Source organism: Dendrobates tinctorius, unplaced genomic scaffold, assembly GCF_039654945.1.
Source record: "Dendrobates tinctorius isolate UK_male_01 unplaced genomic scaffold, ASM3965494v1 ptg000182l, whole genome shotgun sequence".
Taxonomy (NCBI): Eukaryota; Metazoa; Chordata; class Amphibia; order Anura; family Dendrobatidae; genus Dendrobates; species Dendrobates tinctorius.
In genome coordinates this window covers 1,320,986-1,336,270 of record NW_027361849.1, presented here as the reverse complement: position 1 = coordinate 1,336,270, position 15,285 = coordinate 1,320,986, and the positions used below count along the sequence as shown (strand labels likewise).

Sequence of the window (15,285 nt, the reverse complement as noted above, 5' to 3'; positions counted from 1 at the left end):
TAATGACGGTGAAGCAAGATGAAAAAATACTCACACAGATAGAAAGATAGGCTGAGCAAATGATGGGGCACAAGCTAACTAAATAGGACAGGATAGAAAAGCTGCTGTCTGCAATCCGCCAAAACCCTATCAAAGCAAGAGCCAACAGACTGATAGGGAAAAAAGCCCTGAAGACGCTAGGCTTCAAAAAGACTATATCAGTACTCAGGTATTTTCTGAAGACAGAGCAAAAAGGAATTCAGCTCACCCCAGCAGGGAATGTCAGAAATCCAGAAAAACAAGGCAAAACAAAACCAAAACACAAATGCAAAAAGCAGAGCAGAAAACTTAGCTTTTGAGGAGCAGGAATCAGACTGGTCTCCTAGAATCCCTCAGAGAAATCACCGGCAAGGCAGAAGGGCGTCGGCTGCCTTATATCCAGTCAGCAATTCCAGTCACCCAGTCATCATCATTCTGCTCAGGTGCTTGGTAATCAGCCTCACTACCTTCCTTCACCAGAAGAGGGAGTTCATCAGACCTCAATGGTGAAGGGGAAAATGAACTCACAACAGTACCTCCCCCTTGAGGAGGGGTCACCGAACCCTCATCCACGCCACCAGGGCGATTAGGGTGAGCCCGATGAAAGGCACGCACCAATCTTTTGGCATGAATATCAGAGGCAGAGACCCAGGAATTATCCTCCTGACCATAACCCTTCCACTTAACCAAATACTGGAGTCTCCGTCTAGCCAGACGGGAATCCAGTATCTTCTCTACCTCATATTCCATGTTACCTTCAACCAATACAGGGTCCGGAGGTGCCACCCCAGGAACAACTGGTTCAACAAACCTCTTCAACAAGGACTTATGGAACACATTATGGATCTTAAATGTGACAGGAAGAGCTAAACGAAAAGAGACCGGATTAATAATCTCCAAAATCTTGTAAGGTCCAATAAATCTAGGCTTAATCTTAGGAGAAGCCACCTTCATAACGATATTTTTTGATGATAACCAAACTAAATCACCAACCTTAAACTGGGGACCAATGGTCCTATGTCGGTTGGAAAACCGCTAGGCCTTTTCCTGGGAGAGAGATAACTTATCCACCACTTGGTCCCAGATCAGGTGCATTCTCTCCACCACAGTGTCAACACCTGGGCAGGCAGAAGGCTCCACCTGCCCTGAAGAAAATCGAGGATGAAACCCAAAGTTACAAAAAAAAGATGACATCAAAGTGGCAGAACTAGCTCTATTGTTTAAAGCAAATTTGGCCAAGGGCAAAAATGAAACCCAATCATCCTGATCAGCGGAAATAAAACATCTCAAATACGACTCCAAAGTCTGGTTTGTTCTCTCCGTCTGCCCATTGGTCTGAGGGTGAAAAGCAGAGGAGAAGGACAACTGAATTCCCAGCTTGGAACAGAAAGTCCTCCAAAATCTAGACACAAACTGAACTCCTCTGTCAGATACAATGTTCTCAGGAATCCCGTGCAAGCGAACCACCTGTTGCAAAAACAGAGGCACCAACTCAGAGGAAGATGGCAACTTAGGGAGTGGTACAAGATGAACCATCTTAGAGAACCTATCATAAATCACCCAAATAACAGTCATTCTCTGAGAGACAGGCATTTTAGAGATAAAATCCATTGAAATATGGGTCCATGGCCTCCTGGGGACCGGCAAAGGCATCAACAACCCACTAGAGCGAGAACAAGGTTTAGACCGGGAGCAAGTCCCACAGGACTGCACAAAATTCCTGACATCACGAGACAAGGCGGGCCACCAAAAAGACCGACTCACCAGATCTCTAGTACCAAAAATACCTGGATGACCAGCCAATGCAGAGCAATGAACTTCAGACATCACTCCCTTCTTCCACTGGTCAGGAACATACAACTTTCCACTGGGATAACGCTCAGGTTTGTCCTCCTGGAACTCTTCCAGAGCACGTCTCAAATCGGGCGAGATGGCAGAAAGAACTACCCCTTCGCCTAAGATGGTAGCAGCCTTGGTCACCACAGGAGAATCAGCAAAGAAGCTCCTAGAGAGGGCGTCTGCCTTGACATTCTTAGTGCCAGGAAGAAAAGAGACCACAAAATCAAAACGTGTAAAAAACAAGGCCCACCTAGCCTGTCTAGGGTTCAAGCGTTTGGCCGACTCCAGGTAAATCAAATTCTTGTGGTCAGTGAGGACCACGACTTGATGTTTAGCTCCCTCCAACCAATGTCTCCACTCCTCAAATGCCCATTTCATGACTAACAGTTCCCGATTCCCCACATCATAGTTACGTTCAGATGGAGAGAACTTTCGGGAAAAGAAAGCACAGGGATTCATTTTAGATGTTACAGGATCCTTTTGGGACAAAACAGCTCCTGCACCAATCTCAGAAGCGTCCACCTCTACCTGGAACGGGAGTGAGACATCAGGTTGCCGCAAAACCGGGGCAGAAGTGAATCTTAGCTTCAGCTCCTGAAAGGAAGAAACAGCCTCCGGAGACCAATTCAACACATCAGCACCCTTCTTAGTCAGATCAGTCAATGGCTTGGCAATACTAGAAAATTTTGCTATAAATTTACGATAAAAATTAGCAAAACCCAAAAACTTCTGGATGGCCTTCAAAGAAGTGGGCTGAACCCAATCGTAAATGGCCTGTACCTTGGCCGGGTCCATTTCAATAGTTGACGGAGACAAAATAAATCCCAAAAATGAAATCCTCTGTACCCCAAAAAGGCATTTCGATCCTTTGACATACAGGGAATTCTCCCTCAAGATCCGGAACACAGTCCGAACATGTTCCACATGAGAATCCCAATCCTTGGAGAAGATCAAAATATCATCCAGATAGATAATCAAAAATTTATCCACAAAGTCTCCGAAAATGTCGGTCATGAAGCACTGGAAGACAGAAGGGGCATTAGTGAGCCCGAAAGGCATCACCAGGTACTCAAAATGTCCCTCCGGAGTATTAAACGCCGTCTTCCATTCATCCCCATGCTTAATGCGGATAAGATTATACGCCCCCCTGAGGTCAAGCTTGGTAAACCAGCAAGCACCTTTAACTCTGGAGAATAGATCCGAAATCAGGGGTAACGGATACTGATATTTAATAATAAGTTTGTTGAGGGCACGATAATCAATACAAGGTCTTAATGATCCATCCTTTTTGGCCACGAAAAAAAACCCGGCACCTAAGGGTGAAGAGGATGGTCTAATATGACCCTTCTCCAACACCTCCTTAATATAGGATCGCATAGCCTCGTGCTCGGGTACAGATAAATTGAAGAGCCGACCCTTAGGAAATTTACACCCCGGGCTCAGTTCAATTGCACAGTCATAACTCCTATGAGGAGGCAAAGACGCAGACTTATTCTCACTAAATACATCATAAAAGTCCGCCAAATAGTCAGGATCATCATGCGACTGAGGAGAGGTGGAAAAAAACGGAGCCTCACTAAGGGCACACCGACAACCCCAACTCACCACAGACACAGATTTCCAAACCAAAACTGGATTATGAATTTGCAACCAGGGAAACCCCAGAACAATGGTATCATGCAAATTATGCAACACCAAAAATCAGGGCTGTGGAGTCGGAGTCGGAGTCGTGGAGTCGGAGTTAGTTTTGGTTGGAGTCGGAGTCAGTAGAAATGTACCGACTCCGACTCCAGCTTTAAAAAAAATGTATTAATATTTCATAATTGAACTTTCATATGAATTTTATAAATGTTACTCAAATATATATGTTCTATCAAACTATGAACAACAGTGATAAGCAGTTCTGCTGGAGATAGAGACATTTCTTACTTCTTGTGTGTCACTGTTCTCCACTGCCCTTATCTAATCTTATACTTGGTTAACCTCATGCTGCCCCAACCCCCCTACTTACAATGTATGAAACTGAAAGTGAAAATGTGTTGCAAATTCTCAGTAGTAAAGCTCCTCCTCTAGACTAGATCATACTAGGTGTGCGTCTTCCAAGCATCTCACAGCTGCCTGCTACTCGGAAGAGGAAGACTGTAAGAAGTATTATCCTTTCAACAAACTTTGCATCAGTTAACTGTGAGTACATGAGGAATAATAACAGTATTACTGACCACTATATCAGTTGTACGACCTGGCAATAATTTTGTACAATTGTTTTTAGGAAAAACAATTGTCATTTGGATTGTGGATGCAGAATTAAAAACCTGAGAATGTCAAAGAAGCATCACATTAAATCAGCTGTATTTGAACATTTCACCATCACTCAAGATAGAAAACATTATGTCTGTCAGTGTATGACAAATGATCCAGACGAAAACAAATGCTGTGAAGCCAAGATGAACGCATATTCAGGCAAAGATAAAAATGCTCCTACCAGAGCTTCTAATCTAAAGAGACATTTACAGCGCTTTCATCCAGAAGTACTGAAAGCAGTGGATGAGAAAGACTGCATCCAAACCAATGAACCAGTGCCCAGCTCTTCCAGCCAAACAAAGGAGCAGAGAACTTTGCAGCCATCAGTTGCAAGATATTTTGTCAGTGACAAAGTTACTGTGACAATGACAGTAGATACATTTAAAAAACAGATCATAGAGCTTGTTGTAAAGGATAGTGTGCCTATTTAATTATTTTCACGACCAGCTTTTATGTGTCTGAATGGGGAAATGGCCCGCAAACTTGGTGTTTCTCTGGAGAGAGAGAGTATTAGAAAATTAGTAATCGAAGAAGCTTTTAAACAAAAGGAAGAACTTAAAAAAACTCTCAAGGGACGCTTTCTGTTTCTTAAAATGGATGCCTGCACACGTCACAGAGTGAACTATTTTGCCATCAATGTCCGATTTGTTTGTGCAAAAATGAAATAGTTACCAAGACATTGGCAGTAAAAGACACCAAAGCTCATCACACCAGTGAGTTTCTCCAGGTCTTGGTGGAAAAGGTTCTGCAAGACTATGAACTTAAAAAAGAGCAAGTTCTTTCTGTCGTAACTGACAATGCTTCAAATATGATAAGTACTATTAAGCTAATGAATGAGAGTAATGATGGTGACCAGCAGCTAGAAGAACATTCTGGGTCCACAGACACAGAAATGTTTGAAATAGAGGAACACAGTATTGTAACTGAGGAGCAAACTGAAGTTGCTTCAGATGAACAGCAACATGATAGTTTAGATGATCTTGTTGAAACTGTGTCAATATGTTCTTTCATTCATCACATGCGCTGTGTTGTGCATACGCTACAGCTGGCTATAGGAGACAGTCTGCAAGAAGGACATGCTGCTGCACTGATTGGCAAGGTGAGAAAATTGGCTACTGTTGCCAGAACCCCTAAAGTTGACTCAATTTTGAAGAGACGTGCCGGAAAAGGGGCAATTATTGATCAAGCCACACGATGGGGCAGTACTTACTTAATGACTCAGCGCTTGGTTGAACTGAAAACCTTTCTTGTAGACATGGCTAACCCTCAACTGATGCTAAATGAAAGTCAGTGGAATCAGGTGACTGAGCTGGAAAAATTGCTAGAGCACCCATTTACAGTGACTAAAAAATTACAAGCAGAGGACTTAACTCCAGGTATTTTCTTAAAGGAGTGGAAGAACCTGATGTTTCGCCTGTCCCAAAGAGGAGGGTTAATTGCAAGTGGCATTGCTACATCAATGAAACGGAGAGAGGAGCTACTATTACAAAATAACATTCTTTTGGCAGCTGTTTATGTAGACCCAATGCATCGGATTCTTCTAGATGATCAACAGCTAAGTAAAGGAAAAGAAGCTCTGTTTGAAATAGCAGTAAGGATGAAAGGGTTGCAGAACAGTCAGGAGGAACAAGAAGAATTTGGTCATCCTGCCACATCTTCACCCTCATCATCAACTGATGAAGAATTTAATTTCGAAAAATATTTGGATCACAAGGACCGTGCAAAGCGTTCCCGCATAGAAGAAGAGTCATCCCCATCAAGAAACACAGCCAGTACATTTCAGCAGAATTTTTCATGTGCACTAAAAGAAATTGAGAAATTTGACCGTTCATCAAAAATAACAGTGCAACAAGCGATTCCTCTGTATCCTGACAAAACCAGGGGAAGAGTCTTGAGGAGATCATTTGCATATTCCCAGTGCCTTCTGGGATAAGTGAAGAGTCTCCGCGAGCTCCTTGATCACTGGGTTTTGGCCGTTGCAGCTGAAAAGAGGACATCGGAAAACCAGGGGAAGAGTCTTGAGGAGATCATTTGCATATTCCCAGTGCCTTCTGAATTTTGGCTCATCTTTCCCCGTTTTTAAGAAATCTCAATATGGAAGAGGCCAGGAGCCATTTGGTGAGCTGCATTTCTTGCTACATGTTCACAGACTTACCAGTGGAAAAGCCAAACTTCACATGCCACAAATGCAGCTCGTGTCCCTGTTGGAGGAAAAGTTGCAAAATCTCGAAGAGAGGTTAGCTACTTTGAAGACCATTAAGGAAGGTGAAGAGTTCTTAGACAGAGCAGAATTATCTCTTCATGTTACAGAAAGAGAAGAAATTCGAAGTGCACCTGAAGAAACAGGAATGGAGACATGTGACCCAGAGAAGCAGGAGGATCAGGAGGCAGTCAGCACCCATACCGCTCAGAAACCAGTACCAGGCTCTTACACAGGAGAGCGATGAAGAAATACATCAGGATAAGTCTTTGCCCACAAACAGCAACCTTGTACGCCTTCAGAGTCCTCCTGGATGGAGAAAGAAAAATGTTGTGAAGAAGAAACGGAGAGTGGTGGTCATGGGGGATTCCCTGTTGAGAGGAACAGAGGCCGCTATCTGCAGACCGGATATAACTTCAAGAGAAATGTGCTGTCTTCCAGGTGCAAAAATTAAAGATGTGTCTGACAGGAGATCAGGACTCTTCAGACCTACAGATGACTACCCATTCCTGCTACTACATGTGGGGACAAATGACACCGCAAGAAACGACCTGGAAACCATCTGCAGAGACTTTGAAGACTTAGGTAAGAAAGTGAAAGAACTGGGAGCGCAGGTGGTCTTCTCTTCCATCCTCCCAGTGGATGGCCATGGAACAAGGAGGTGGAATAAGATTCTGCAGGTGAACAACTGGCTACGTCGATGGTGCCGTCAGCAACGATTTGGATTTCTGGATCACGGAGTGAACTACTTATACGATGGACTACTTGCTAGAGATGGGGTGCACCTTACGAAGACTGGAAAACATGTATTTGGAAGTCGCCTTGCTGCACTTGTAAGGAGAGCTTTACACTAGAACAACATGGGAAGGGAAGCAAAAGACCAGAAAAACCATACACCTGACAAATGCTATTGAGAACTCTGCTATTAGAAGTGGAAAGGAAGAACAAAGACAAAAGAATCTAATTAATAAAAATATTGGAGAAAGAGAAACCAATCACAAACTAAAATGTTTCTATACTAATGCACAAAGCATGGGCAACAAAAAAGGAGAATTGGAACTACTAACACAGGAAAAGAAATATAATGTCATTGGAATCACTGAAACTTGGTGGGACAATACACATGATTGGAATACAAGACTAGAAGGATACAACTTATTTGCAAGAAACAGACTTGATAAACGAGGAGGAGGTGTCGCATTGTATGTTAGAAACGCGTATATCTGCACAGAGATTGAAGATCAGAGACTGGGAGTTCTGTGGAAACTGTTTGGGTAAGAATACAAGGACAGAACAATGGAAAGGACACCATTGTAGGCATTTACTACAGGCCGCCTGTGCAAGCTGAAGATATGGATGAACTCTTTATGCATCAAATGGCCAAGTTCTCCCAAAAATATGACATAGTTGTCATGGGAGATTTCAACTATCCAGACATTTGTTGGGAATCTCTCTCAGGCAAAACTAACAGGTCAAGGAAATTCTTATCCTCTCTTGCTGACAACTTTATCTTCCAAAAGGTAGGGAAGAAAACAAGGGGAACTGCTACCTAGGATCTAATCCTTATAAACAGGGAGGAAATGGTTGAGGAGGTAAAAGTGGCTGGGACCCTAGGAGGTAGCGACCATGCTATTTTAGAATTTTGGATAACTAGAGGAGGAAGACATGTGAAGACTCAGACGTCAAGGTTAGATTTCAGAAAGGCAGATTTTAAGGGATTCAGAAAGAGAATTGGAGGGATCCAATGGCTGGATATCCTTAAAGACAAAAATGTCCAGGAAGGATGGGAAATCTTGAAAAATGAAATTCTCAAAGCACAATTGTTAACAATTCCAAAAAGAGGGAAGAATAGGAAGCATTTAAGGAAGCCAGGATGGATGAACACAGAACTTAAGCACATGCTAAAAAGGAAGAAAAAAATGTTTATAAAATGTAAAGAGGGAGGCATATCTAAAGAAGAATATAATGCTGTCTGCAGAACCTGCAGGGAACAAATCAGATTATCTAAAGCTGACAATGAATTGAGGCTTGCAAGAGATGTCAAAAGCAATAATAAAGGATTTTGGGGATATGTCAAAAGTAAAAGAAAAGTCAAAGATGCTATAGGATTTTTACAGGATGAAAATGATGAAATGGTAAGACAGGATGTTGAGAAGGCCGAACTTTTAAATCCCTATTTTGCATCTGTTTTCTCTCAGAAAGGAAATGTAACATCAACTGTTCTTCACTGTCCTATTAAGGGAATAGAAGAATCCAGGATATCTATAAACAGAAAGATAGTGAGGAAACACTTAGCTAACCTAAATGAATTCAAGTCTCCAGGTCCAGATGAATTACACCCCAGAGTACTGAAGGAGATAGCAGAAGAAATTTCTGAACCCCTCTCCATAATCTTTGAAAATTCTTGGAGAACAGGAGAAGTCCCAGAAGACTGGAGAAGAGCAAATGTTGTTCCTATCTTCAAAAAGGGGAAGAAGGTGGACCCAGGCAACTATAGGCCGGTGAGTCTGACTTCTATACCAGGAAAAATCTTTGAACAAATTATTAAACAACATGTATGTCAGTACCTGGATAAGAATGAAGTGATTAAACAGAGTCAGCATGGGTTTGTAACTAATAAGTCATGTCAGACTAACTTAATTTCCTTCTATGATGGAATCACTGATTGGGTGGATCAAGGAAATGCTGTAGATATAGAATATCTTGACTTCAGCAAAGCATTTGACAAAGTATCTCATACAATCCTTATTGAAAAAATGTCTAAGTATGGAATGGACAAGGCAACTGTTAGGTGGATTCATAACTGGCTTAGTGATTGGACCCAAAGAGTGGTCGTAAATGGCTGCACATCCAGTTGGAAGAATGTCTCAAGTGGGGTACCACAGGGCTCTGTCCTGGGCCCTGTATTGTTCAACATCTTTATCAACGATTTAGATGAAGGAATTGAGGGTAAACTGATTAAATTTGCTGATGACACAAAGCTAGGAGGGATAGCTAATACTAGAGAAGAGAGAGAGAGGATTCAAAAAGATTTAAATAAACTGGAGAAGTGGGCAGCAACTAACAGAATGGTTTTTAACAGGGAGAAATGCAAAGTACTACATCTGGGCAATAAAAATGGAAAAAGCATATACAGAATGGGAGGAATAGGGCTAAGTGACAGCACATGTGAAAAAGACTTGGGTATACTAATAGATCACAGACTGAATATGACTCAACAGTGTGATGCAGCAGCAAAAAAGGCAAATGCAATTCTAGGATGTATTAACAGAAGCATACAGTCTAGATCACGTGAAGTCATTATTTCCCTCTACTCCTCTTTGGTCAGACCTCATCTGGAATATTGTGTCCAGTTTTGGGCACCACATTTTAAAAAAGACATCAACAAACTGGAGCAAGTTCAGAAAAGAGCGACCAGAATGGTGACCGGTCTGCAAACCCTGTCTTATGAGGAAAGGTTGCAGGATTTGGGAATGTTTAGTTTGCAAAAGAGAAGACTGAGAGGAGACTTAATAGCTGTCTACAAATATCTAAAGGGCTGTCACATTGTAGAAGGATCAACTTTATTCTCATTTGCACAAGGAAAGACTAGAAGCAATGGGATGAAGCTGAATGGGAGGAGACACAGATTAGATATTAGAAAAAACTTTTTGACTGTTAGAGTGATCAATGAGTGGAACAGGCTGCCACGAGAAGTGGTGAGTTCTCCTTCAATGGAAGTCTTCAAACAGAGGCTGGACAGATATCTGACTGGGATGATTTAGCGAATCCTGCTTTGAGCAGGGGGTTGGACCAGATGGCCCATGAGGTCCCTTCCAACTCTACGATTCTATGATTCTATGAAATCCAGAAAAACAAGGCAAAACAAAACCAAAACACAAATGCAAAAAGCAGAGCAGAAAACTTAGCTTTTGAGTAGCAGGAATCAGACTGGTCTCCTAGAATCCCTCAGAGAAATCACCCGCAAGGCAGAAGGGCGTCGGCTGCCTTATATCCAGTCAGCAATTCCAGTCACTCAGTCATCATCATTCTGCTCAGGTGCTTGGTAATCAGCCTCACTACCTTCCTTCACCAGAAGAGGGAGTTCATCAGACCTCAATGGTGAAGGGGAAAATGAACTCACAACAATCATGTTAGCCAGAAAAATCAGTGTGAATTCTTTTCTGCCCAATGATGACAAAAGTATTCTTGGGAGAACCAGAAAATAAGATGTTTGCAGCTTTAGAGCACCGCGGTTCCTTCTTCAGGCAGGATTACAGATGAATTAATAAAACAAAGGAACAATTAAGAGAGGTTACAGCCGGACATTTGTAACATCTCTTAAACGTTGTGCCTTTGTCTTATTAATTCATCTGTAATCCTGCCTGAAGAAGGAACCTCGGTGCTCTGAAAGCTGCAAACATCTTATTTTCTGATTCGCTAATAAAGGTTTCCCTCCGAGAATACTTCTATCATCATTGGGCAGAAAAGTATTCCCATTGTAATCTGGTTAGAGACATGCAGCTCCATCTCATGGCTGCTCCGGACCTGCTCGTTTTCTCTCTCTATAAAACTGGGCCAGACCTTCTCATCTCAGGCTTAGGACATATCAGGAGCATGGTAACATTGGAGACACGGGATCTCTACCTTTAAGAGTGCTGCCAGGACAGGGACAGTTGGGGTCCCAGGTCCTTCTCTACCGAAGGCCGTTTCAGCATCTATGTGGTTTATTTAACCATCATAAACCGGACCGTAGGCCATGTTGCACATCACAGTCCATAGCACTTTATAGTATACGGCTTTAACTCGCAGTCACTAACACGCCGGACTTCGCACTTCGTCCAGTTATCGTGGATGACCGCTCGCCGAACAGTTCATTACATTACATACAGTTGTGTCCAAAAGTATTGACACCCCTGCAATTCTGTCAGATAATACTCAGTTTCTTCCTGAAAATGATTGCAAACAAATTCTTTGGTATTATTATCTTCATTTAATTTGTCTTAAATGAAAAAACACAAATGAGAATGAAGCAAAAAGCAAAACATTGATCATTTCACACAAAACTCCAAAAATGGGCCAGACAAAAGTATTGGCACCCTCAGCCTAATACTTGGTTGCCCAACCTTTAGCCAAAATAACTGCGACCAACCGCTTCCGGTAACCATCAATGAGTTTCTTACAATGCTCTGCTGGAATTTTAGACCATTCTTCTTTGGCAAACTGCTCCAGGTCCCTGATATTTGAAGGGTGCCTTCTCCAAACTGCCATTTTTAGATCTCTCCACAGGTGTTCTATGGGATTCAGGTCTGGACTCATTGCTGGCCACCTTAGAAGTCTCCAGTGCTTTTTCTCAAACCATTTTCTAGGGCTTTTTGAAGTGTGTTTTATGCTGCAAAATTTGTTGGTAGTCTTCAGACTTCATAATGCCATGCACACGGTCAAGCAGTCCAGTGCCAGAGGCAGAAAAGCAACCCCAAAACATCAGGGAACCTCCGCCATGTTTGACTGTAGGGACCGTGTTCTTTTCTTTGAATGCCTCTTTTTTTCTCCTGTAAACTCTATGTTGATGCCTTTGCCCAAAAAGCTCTACTTTTGTCTCATCTGACCAGAGAACATTCTTCCAAAACGTTTTAGGCTTTTTCAGGTAAAGTTTTGTCAAACTCCAGCCTGGCTTTTTTATGTCTCGGGGTAAGAAGTGGGGTCTTCCTGGGTCTCCTACCATACAGTCCCTTTTCATTCAGACGCCGGATAGTACGGGTTGACACTGTTGTACCCTCGGACTGCAGGGCAGCTTGAACTTGTTTGGATGTTAGTCGAGGTTCTTTATCCAACATCCGCACAATCTTGCGTTGAAATCTCTTGTCAATTTTTCTTTTCCGTCCACATCTAGGGAGGTTAGCCACAGTGCCATGGGCTTTACACTTCTTGATGACACTGCGCACAGTAGACACAGGAACATTCAGGTCTTTGGAGATGGACTTGTAGCCTTGAGATTGCTCATGCTTCCTCACAATTTGGTTTCTCAAGTCCTCAGACAGTTCTTTGGTCTTCTTTCTTTTCTCCATGCTCAATGTGGTACACACAAGGACACAGGACAGAGGTTGAGTCAACTTTAATCCATGTCAACTGGCTGCAAGTGTGATTTAGTTATTGCCAACACCTGTTAGGTGCCACAGGTAAGTTACAGGGGCTGTTAATTACACAAATTAGAGAAGCATCACATGATTTTTCCAACAGTGCCAATACTTGTGTCCACCCTCTTTTTTATGTTTGGTGTGGAATTATATCCAATTTGGCTTTAGGACAATTCTTTTTGTGTTTTTTCATTTAAGACAAATTAAATGAAGATAACAAAGAATTTGTGTTTGCAATCATTTTCAGGAAGAAACTGAGTATTATCTGACAGAATTGCAGGGGTGTCAATACTTTTGGCCACAACTGTATATCAACGGAACATAGTAAACACTGGAAGTCTGCTCCAATGGCAGATACTTCTCTGCCGTTATTATAACCCCCTTTCTGGAGTTACCTTCCTGGAGCTCCTGCTCCCCACGCTGACTCCTGTCAGTCCTCTCTCCTGGGGAAACTGCCTTACTGGAATCACCGTTCTTGCGACCAGGGCACTCCCGAGAGTTCCAGACCTTCAGAAGGTCAGTAGCTTCCCCAATGCAGTGCCGTCACAGGCTCTGCAGGTCCATGGCCTCACCATGTGCTCTCAGGAATCCAGTCCACACACATACAGGACCTTCCAACACAGAGACCTTCAGGACCTTACACACTGACCATGTGACCCAAACCCTGGTCACATTATGTAGCTGTAACTACCCCCATAGGTGGGAGGTGTGTGTGGTTAGTCAGTCCTGCCCAGCTCTCTGACTAACCCTGTAAGCCCCCCTTATAAGTAAACAAACACTTGTGGAACTGCAAGTCCCAGAGAAACAACACTTTGGGCTTACAGCGCAGAGGACCTCCTCTGCGACACATACCGGCCATTTACAAGTAAAGCCGGTCACTGTCTAACCATCACAGTTATGCCTCCATGCGTATCCTGAGGAGCACATACAGCGCCACCTAGCTGTAACAGGGGCCACTGCCTCACAATATATATATATATATATATATATATATATATATATATATATTATCCACCAAAGTAAGAAAGTGATCCGCACCACTAATAACGTTGTAGCCAAATGTCCAAGGTGTGCAATTATGCTGCCGGCATATAAACCTGACACCTCAGGTGCCCACTCGGAAAACAAACCGTACTTGAAGTCCTGACACAAGAAAGAAGATGGGTGGCACTCACCAGTCTTGAAAATCCATTGTTTTATTGAAAACTATTAAGACATCTTCAACGGGAGAATGGGAAGTGGAGAGTACGCTCGTATATACAGTATACATACACATCTCATACTATATACACAGACAGACACGCTTATAGTAGGTGCGGTATATGAAGCTACATATAGAACACACGCTATAGCAGGTTTCCACCTATACACACTCTATATACCCACTATATACACACACTATACACACACTTGATATAAACACTCTATACACACACTATATACATTCTATATACACACTCTATATAAATATACAATATATACACTATATATACAGTTGTGCTCAAGTTTACACACCCCGGCAGAATTTATGCTTTATTGGCCTTTTTTCAGAGAATATGAATGATAACACCAAAACTTTTCCTCCACACATGGTCAGTGGTTGGGTGAAGCCATTTATTGTCAGACTACTGTGTTTTCTCTTTTTAAATCATAATGACAACCCAAAACATCCAAATGACCCTGATCAAAAGTTTACATACCCTGGTGATTTTGGCCTGATAACATGCACAGAAGTTGAGACAATTGGGTTTGACTGGCTACTAAAGGTAACATCCTCACCTGTGACCTACAGTACACGCTATACACACTCTATATACACACACAATATATATACACTCTATATTGTAGTGTGGCTAAGGGTCACATAGTCGATGGGAGGCATGTGTCACAGAGATGGTTTGTCTCTGTGATGTAGCCCGGAGTGTTTCTCTAGTGCATGACAGCACTAAAAGGTTCGTTTGATACACCTGTGTCTGGGCTGCGGGTAGCTATGAGAGGTGGGCTGGTCTGGCTACCCACATACCTCGCTTCTGGGTGTGGTTACAGCCTATATAATGGAGGCTGTTGTTTGGCACATGGTCTGTGTGTTGGGAGGGAGAAGGCCTCCTGTGTGTTTTTGGCTCCAGACGAAGCCTGAATACTGGACACTAACCAAGCCTGTGTGACCACAGGCCTGACAGAGCAGAGCCCTGATGTGGACATTGTTACTTTGTTTTGCCTGATCTAAAGGCTGTTTACTTTCTGTTTTAGCTTCTGGGGTTTATGAAGCAATAAACGCACATGAACTTTTAAAGGAATGTGCTCCGTTTTCCTTCCATCGCACCCAAGTGAGTACAACCCCTACAATTGGTGCTAGACGTGCAGGCAGCGTTCCCGGAGGAGACTTGTGACTGCTACAGGAAGGGCTGCATGTCCTGGGTTAAGTCTGTCACAAGCCAGCAAGCATCGCCAGACAAAATGGAGGACCTGCTGAAACACCTGGTGCAATCGCAGCAGCAGCAGCAAGAGACCAACAAGCTGTTGTTACAGCAAATCCAGTAGAGCCAGCAGGAGCAACGGCAGCAGATGCTGCGTCTGGCAACCGCCATCCAGGGTAGGACGAGCGCCCCAACCCCAGCTGATGACTCACACATCCAGAAGGCGGTAAGATGGGCTTTGCAGAAAATGACTCCCAGGGATGATGTTGCGGCCTTCCTGACGGTGTTTGAAAGGGTCACAGAGGGAGAAACTCCCGCCAGAGCAGTGGACAGAGGTACTGGCACCATACTTGACGGGAGAACCCCAGAAGGCGTACTATGACTTAGCGTTGTA

At 43.0% G+C, this 15,285-nt stretch overlaps 1 protein-coding gene across 4 annotated transcripts in view; it reads right to left on the bottom strand.

Annotated features, from left to right (window-relative positions):
* The window catches only part of CFAP221 (cilia and flagella associated protein 221), a 211,014-nt gene that overhangs the window by 94,857 nt on the left and 100,872 nt on the right, over positions 1-15,285 (bottom strand). The gene's annotated exons all lie outside the window — the stretch shown is intronic.